Consider the following 8,573-nt stretch of genomic DNA (forward strand, 5'->3'; position numbering starts at 1 on the left):
TCATAAAAGGAGATCAGGTTGGTCAGGCAGGACCTGCCTTTCCTAAACCCATACTGGCTGGGCTGAATCCCCTGGTTGTCCTATATGTGCCATGTGATTGCGCTCAACATGATCTACTCCATAACCTTCCTGAGCACCAAGGTCAGACTGACAGGCCTGTAGTTTCCCAGATCCTCCTGGCCCTTCTTGTGGATGGGTGTCACATTGGCCAATTTCCAGTCATCTGGGACCTCCCCAGTTAACCAGGACTGATGATAAATGATGGAGAGCGGCTTGGCGAGCTCTTTCTGCCAGCTCCATCAGCACCCTGGGATGAATCCCATCTGGTCCTATAGACTTGTGAGTGTCTAAGCGGCACAGCAGGTAAGTAACTACTTCCTCCTGGGTTGCAGGGGGTCTATTTTGCTCCCACTTCCTGTCTACCAGCTCAGGGCACTTGTTGACCTGAGGATAACCAGTCTTACTGTTCAGGACTGAGGCAAAGAAGGCATTAAGTACCTCACCCTTGGTGACAATATTCCCCCTACACACATCCAATAAAGAATGGAGGTTTTCCTTGGCTCCTTTTTGTTGTTTATGTATTTATAAAAACACTTTTTGTTATATTTCACATCAGTGGTCGGATTGAGATCTAGTTGAGTTTTCGCCTTTCTAATTTTCTTTCTACACAACTTAACGACATCCTTGTACTCTTCATGAGTTGCCTGCTTCTTTTTCCAACGGTGGTACATCCTCTTTTTCCCTCTGAATTCCTGAGAAAGTTTCCTATTCAGCCAGGCCTATCTTCTTTCCCAACAGCTCATCTTTCAGCACATAGGGATGGCCTGCTCTTGTGCCATCAAGATTTCTTCCTTAAAGTGACATGTTGGTGTTTGTATGTCTGAGACTTTACACACAACAGACCTCCCATGCTTCATCAGCCAAACAGCCTGGTTTATTGTTTCCCACCACCTTTTATAGGCAATGCAAAAACTGTCAGTGCTACACAGCCATTGATCTAATCTCCATGCCTCCCAGACTCTCAACCAGTCAAATGCTTGCATTTTAGGAGAGTTGTTATTGGTTGGAACCTTTGTCAGTCAGACCAGAGGCTGGTTCGTGGAGCTGGGCTGGATTACTTATTTATAACTGGATTAATGCTAACCACAGATCAGCTTACACTGCAACATTAAAGTATGTCCAGCCTTTCTGGACACCTTTGTTTTTAAGGTCTTTTTCCCAGGGGACTTTCTTAACCAGTGTCCTGAGTAGGGCAAAGTCTGCCCTCCAGAAGTCCAAGGCAAAGCTTTTGTTGACCCCCTTCCTTACTTCATTGAGCATTGAAAATTATAATTTCATGGTCCCTGTGCCCAAGACAGGCTCTGACCACCCCATCTTCCAAGAGCCCTTCTCAGTTCCTAAGCAGCAGGTCTAGTGGGCCATGACTCCTAGTAGGCTAACTCACCACCTGTGTCAGGAATAAGAGTAGATTATCTCAGAGATTTTTTTTCTAACCTAAATGATTCTGTGATTCTTATGATAGGCTGAAAGGTGGGTGTCAAGAAGATGGAGCCAGGCTCTTCTTGGTGATGCCAAGCAATAGGACAAGAGTTGGAGAGCAGAAACTGATGGACAGGAAGTTCCACCTGAATATGAAAAAGAACTTCTTTACTGTGCAGGTGATGGGGCACTGGAAAAGATTGTCCAGAGAAGTTGTGGAGTCTCCCTCACTGCAGATATTCAAGAACGATCTGGATGCAATTCTGTGCAACGTGCTCTAGGATGACCCTGCTTGAGCAGGGAGGTTGGACCAGATGACCCACTGTTATCCCTTCCAACCTTACCCATTCTGTGATTCTGTGTCTTAAGTTGCTTTCTCATACCTCTACCAGGAATTATTCTCTGTAGAGGCAGATGTGTCTCTATCCCTCTGGGAGCCTCTCAGGAACCCCTGGCCAGGCCCGAGTTGGCAGACAGCGGGGGGCAACCCCGACACGGCTGACTGACCGACTGCGGGGAGACACTCTCTTGTGCCCCGAGGGTGCTGAGGGCAGCTAGGCTAGTCGCCTCTGCAGCAGAAGAGACACTAGAGACATCAGTGGAAGATAAATGGCCGACTTTTAGCAGGGGTTAATCCAAGGTTTTATTCAGGAGCCAGGGGAGCTCCTACACCTTAGGGGGCCTCCTGCTGAGAGCCCCGGGAGATGTTCCAAGGTTACATTTAAAGAGAGGTGGAAACCAAAAGTAGATGACATTTTACCAACCAAAAAAATGACCCTAAGGGATGGGTACTGGGGGATAGACATTTAGGACAGCGTATAGGGCAAGTCTTGGGGGGCTGACCCCTAGCCTCTAGCTAATCACTTGATGTCTTGGATCGAAGCTTCTAGATGAAGGGGATGGGATGCTGAGTGATTGACGGAGAGCCAGGGTGGGGATTTGGGGATGATCTCCTCAAGGGAGAGGAATTACATAGGTAAAGGGAAGGGGGTACAGTCTGAGATAAACTATTTGGGAAAACTACGGGGATACAAAAACCAAACTACTTCAAAGTATTGCAAAGTATAAAAGCACACTACAACAAGATGTCTCTGATATCAGATCTCTTCAAGGTTAAAAAGTATTTTAAGAAGTAATGAAAATGGGAATGTATCTGATTACTGCTGATTTGACACCTTATCTTAGATTTCAAGTAATGATTTTTTTTTTTGAGTGGCATTTAAATTGTGATAGTTTCAAATATCTGAAGACACTTCTACAGATATGATGTTCTGATGATTCAGTAAAAGTGGCACAGTTATAAACAAACCTATGCTTTTAATCCTTAACTAAGTTGGATTACAATGAGATTTTGTTCAAAGGTTCTTCGAAAGAGTTGGCATTGTACACAACCTGAGGTTTGATAACACAGTTCCCTAAGTGTTTGTTAATGAATAAGCACAAAACATCAGCTTTATGGATGCCAGGCACAAAGTCACATGCCTTTTTTTAAAGGCATATCTAAATATGGCAATTTATTACAGTATAAACAGTCTTGCTAAGTATACTTCAGTCAGTGGAACAGTATAATGGAAGCAAATTCTACTCTGGTGTTGATGTTGTCATAGAATAATTTTCTTCCTCTTCTCCCCCCTCCCCCAGCTGCATGGAACAACTTCACTACAGACCAGTTAAGATTATCTTGAATTTGCTGTATAGGAGACTTGACTTTTGGTTTGTGTGAGGCAGAGTGGAAATTTTCCAGAGTAGAAATCCATTTTGATTTAAGTAAAATGTACATCTATGAGTTAAGTCTGTAGCTTGCTGTTTAGTCTGACTGCCTATTCTCACAAAGGGCCTGTTCTTGGAGGGGCTGCTTCAGCCAAAGACAAGAGATAAGGGGGGAAGGGAGAGGCAGACAGAACAAGGCAACCTGACCCAGGAGTTCTTTCTGATAAAGAAGAATTAGTGGCAAGCGTCATGGGAAATCAGTAAAATGAATATGTATGAACCTATTGTGAAATTGCATGCACATGTCTTTGAGAAGGAGATAAAAGAAAATCTAGAATTCCCAGAGGTAAGCATGTCATTTTAGGAGAATGTAAAGCGCTGTAATAAACATACCGGCTTTACAACTTTCACAAAAGTTGTGGAGTCTGTTTGTTTACACAAATCATGTGAGTTTGGCCTTTTTCTGAACTTAGCAATTGGATAATACTGAAGTGACACTTTTTTCCACGTGTTTTGCAAAACTCAATAGGTATCACATAACAGGCTCAGCAAATCATTTACTCGTTTTGGAGAGTTTTGTGTTCACTATGTTCTCCTAAATGGTTTTTCATCGTGATGTCCTTGTGTATTTTATCATGAGCTTTGGGAAATATAATTTATATTTTTCAGTTGATAAACTTACAGTTGCTGTAGGACAGAGGTCTGCTTGCTTGATTGATCTATCTTGAAGAGTAACATAATAATTTAGCTTCATTGTATTGGATGTCACTCCTGTATTTCAGAGCTTTCAGCCAACACAGCTGCCTTTGCTAAAAGCACCATTGTGTTAGGTAATTCTGAGGACTGCACTGCTCTATCTAGAACTTTTTCTCAGCTTGCAGAGGTTGAGGAGAAGATAGATCAGTTGCATCAAAACCAATTTTTTTCTGATTTTTATGTCTTCTCAGAACTACTTGGTGACTACGTTCGTCTTATTGCTGCAGTATAAGTAGGTGCTGCTAGGAAAAATGTATAATTTTTGTGTTTAGTGTCACACTTTGCAGTTTGTATATTTAAGGTAAATGACCAGGTTGGATGGGGCTTTGAGCAACCTGATCTAGTGGAAGGTGTCTCTGCCCATAGCAGGCAGATTGGAACTAGATGATCTTTAAGGTGCCTTCCAACCCAAACCATTCTATGATTCTATGAACATTTGTATGCATTTGCACACTTCCTTATGCAGTTAAGACTTCCTGAGTTTTTGTTTGAAACTCCAATCAAGTAAAGTGAATAAATCCATGATCAGTTATTCCCATGTTAAAAACTGTTGTAACAAAAAATGGGCATGGATTAATAAGATCCAGACAAAATCTAAATGGTGACTATCTTCTAATTAGAATAATGTTAATACCATACTAGTTAGCATGCTGTACATGTTTCTTTCAAGTGACTGATTTTTACACTATGCTCATAAAATGTTTTCAAGAACATAATTTGTCTATATTATATAACCAATAGTTTCAGCAAATAAGCAACAAATATTGCTTGAAGATTTACATCTCATTAAAGAGCATTCAATTTTGGTGTACAGTATAATTGAATTTTGACATGGGGAGGGGTTGCATTGGGTTTATGTGGCAAGGTTTTGGTAGCAGGGGACTGCAGGGGTGACCTCTGTGAGAAGTGATCAGGCACAGCTGGTTCCAGACAGCTCCCCAATGGACCCACCAGTGGTCAAAATAAAGCAAACCAGCAAAGCTGGTGGTACCTTTGTGAAAACATATTTAAGAAAGATCAAATTACTGTTTAGCAGTGTGTGTGAGAAGGAAGTGTAAGAAAAAATCCTGCACCCACCAAGGTCAAAGAAGGAGAGGAAGGAGGTGCTTGCAGGTATTTCCCAGCAGCCTGTGGAGAGGACCACTCCTGAGCAAGTGGATATGCCCTGAAGAAAGCTTGAGTGCTAGAAAACCCACATGGGAGTAGGCTCCTGACAGAATCTGTAGCCTGTGGAGAGGAGCCCACACAGGAGCTCAGAACTGCAACCTGGGGGAGGGACTCATACTGGAACAGGGGAAATGTATGAGGAGGAAGAAGTGTCAGAGAAGAACTGTTGTGAACTGACTGCACCTCTTTATCCTTCCTGTGCTGCTCAGGCAGGGGGAGGTAGATGAGTCAGGAATGAAGGAGTGAAGTTGAGCTTGGGAAGAAGGAGGGAGGGGAGAAGTGTTTTAGTTTTTGCCTTTGTTTCTCATCATTCTATTCTGGTTTTAATTGTCAATAAAATAATCTTTCCCAAGTTGAGTCAGTTTTGCCGGTGATGGTAATTGGTAAGTGATCTCCCTGTCTTTATACTGACTTGTGAGCTTCTTTTCATCTCATTTTCTCCCCCTGTCCTGTTGAGGAGAGGGAATGAGAAAGCAGCTGTGGGTAAGAGTCTGGCAGCCAGCAAGCCAAGTGTCAAGCCAGTGATGTCTTAGAATTTTATCCAGAAACAACTTTGAAAGCATCAAACTGTCAGGAAAATATTTTTAAATTTTATATAAATTCACTTGCATTATGTATATAGTTGTAGTCTATCAAATACATAATATATAAAAACTTTATAGTTTGATTCTTCTACTTCTATCCATTGTTAACAAAAATGTACTGCCAATTATGCATAGAGTAAATGAAAAGGTTTGCTAGAATCTGTATTTAGAGAAGCATTTGGGTATTATAGCATTTTACAGTGGTTGCTTTGGTAGTATTGTGATGGAACAAGGAAAAAATAGTTTGGAGCATCAAGGTGTCTGCTCTAAAGAGACTTCTTGAATGCCCTCTGTTATTTTTAGATGGTATTTAGCTGTGCAAAGATGATGTCAAATTAAATCTAAGACACAATGAAGTTTCTTTTGAGTACACTTGTTCCAGTTTTATCCAGAAATAACTTTTTCTAACAGGAATTTTGACAGCTTGAACAGCTGCAATTGCTTAATAAATGCCCATACTTACAGGGAGTGTTTGATCATCAGATGAAATCCTGGCAGAAATGGCAAGATGCTCAGGTCACTTTACAAAAAAAAGGTGAAACTGAAGCAAAGCTCCAACTTGCCAACAGACCTGATAAACTGCAGCAGGCTAAAGATTATATAAAAAAGTAATGTTGTCAAGTATAAATATTATTCTGTCAGCCAGACTTTTTTTATTGATTCATTCCCCTTTACTGTCCCATTTTATACATTTTTTTTTTTTTTTACAAATCACGTATTAGCGATTTTCCATATTTACTGACATTGTTAAATGGAATTTATTTAAATATGAGATGGATATAATTGTTACCCATTCTGAGATATGTAAGGCAGTCAAATACTGTCTCCAAAGAGTCAGGGAGATGGGAAGAGGAGAACATGAACAAGTTTAAAAATGCTTTTAACTGTTGCAGATGACTTGGATAGTCAGAAGAACATTTCTTGGTTTCTAAAGCTAAAATCTAGCTAAAAGGACTAAAGGAGAACTGTTCTTATATTTTGCTTACATATATATTTAATTTTTAAAAAAATATACATATAATTTCAGTAAAAATAAAAAATGCGGAAGTTTCATAGATTGTACTTTTTTTAACATGCTTCACTAAGGAAATTGAAGAGGTAGGACAGCTTAATTATTTAACATTATTGTATTCTAGTCATGAACCACTACTTTCTCATTAAATAATGGAGAACATAATTGCAGATTTCAATCTCTTATGTACTTTCTTTTGTTTGGTTGCCTCATTTGTCACTCACTCAAGTTGCTTTGTTCTTTATGCACTTCAATATATTTTACATACAGTGTTGAAGTTTCTCATTAACATGGCTTTCTTATTTTCTTTAAAAAGGACCTTGTTGACTAGGAAAAAAAAAAGTCACTTTTTTGTGATCACATTCTTGCTGGTTGGCTCTCTTGATGTCATCCATCCACCATGCAGAAGTGAGCTGGAACTCATTGGCAAAATCAGTTCCTGACTGTTTGGAGCAGTAGGAAATCCTAAATGACCCTTTCTCATCCTTAATATAAAAAGAATAATGATTTTGTTCTTGAAGGATTTTTTTTTCCTACTTTATTGTGTGTTTAGAGAAGCTTGTTAAGTAAACTTGAAATTTGAGTATGCTGGCAGAAAATTATTGTTTCCACTGAAATATATTCAGAGTTGCTGAATTCTTTAATAGTAGTCCTTTTGACAGAGATATTTAAAAGTGGAAGCCTATCCAGCTTGAGCTTCATGTGTGACTCAGTTCCTTTGTTCAGATAAAAGGTAAAAGAGTAGTCCTCAAAACAGCATATAAAACAAGAGGGTGATTTCTCCTTGTCAGAAACTGTAAGATGGCAAAATCACTGAAGTCTTGGGCACCTCTAAGATGCTGTAATACAAAGGAACAAGTTATTTCAAAGCAGTCCTAATCTCTCTTTCCTAGACTGAATTTTATATAGTTTTAGTTATTAGCTAACTCTCTAGGCTGTGCACATATTAATGTTTCCCTGAAGCACATCCTGTTATGACATTGCATAGCTCCATAAGTGTACATCTGGAAAGACATTAAGAGAATTTTGAATAAATGCAGACTAAATACATAAATATCTCAAGATATTTATTTGAATAGATGTTCATTACATATCACAACAGTAAGATAACACTGCACCACAAAATGCTCTTGTGATTAAATAGCACCACTAGATTGCTAGCAGGAATACATTATATTGGTGCATGTTGCTTCTTGGCTGAATTTTTTCAGAGGAAGATAGCTGTTACCAGATCTATTAGCTCCCATAATTCAGTTAGTATATTGAGATTAACAGATACAGTTGCATTTTTAAAATTTCTGTTATCATGCATATGTCTGAAGTGTCAGGGTGATAGCTTTTTTCATAATATACTGTCATGGTTTGACTCTGGCGCAATGCCAGTGCTCTCATGAAAATACTTTCTTTTTAGTGTTTCCTGAGAGATGTGATCAGAAATAGAGCAAAGCATGGCTCTAGTTTAGAAATAACAAGGAAAAATTTTATTAACTTACAATTATAAAAGAAATATACAGAACTTACGATGAAAACTTTCTAAAAACATTCTTCCTCCCCCCACTAAATTTCTAATACATCTACTCTTCAGATCACCAATTCTCAGTCTAGCACTACTCTTCAGATAATCAATTCTCAGTTTCATTAAGGAGAGAAAAATTTTTCTTGTACTATAGGCTTCTCCTGGAAATACAGTTGAAACTTCTTGTGTTTTTGTCACACGTGGCACCGCCCAGAGATTATTTTGCCATCGTAACAATTTTCTTTTTATGCCCAGTGCTCTCACTACTGCGCATAGACCAGAGTTGCTTTTAGAGTTTTCTTTTTTAAAGAGTGCTTTGTTTAGTTTTAAAAAGAGCACAGTCTTTCAC

The sequence above is a fragment of the Serinus canaria genome, chromosome W, assembly GCF_022539315.1.
Source record: "Serinus canaria isolate serCan28SL12 chromosome W, serCan2020, whole genome shotgun sequence".
Classification (NCBI taxonomy): domain Eukaryota; kingdom Metazoa; phylum Chordata; class Aves; order Passeriformes; family Fringillidae; genus Serinus; species Serinus canaria.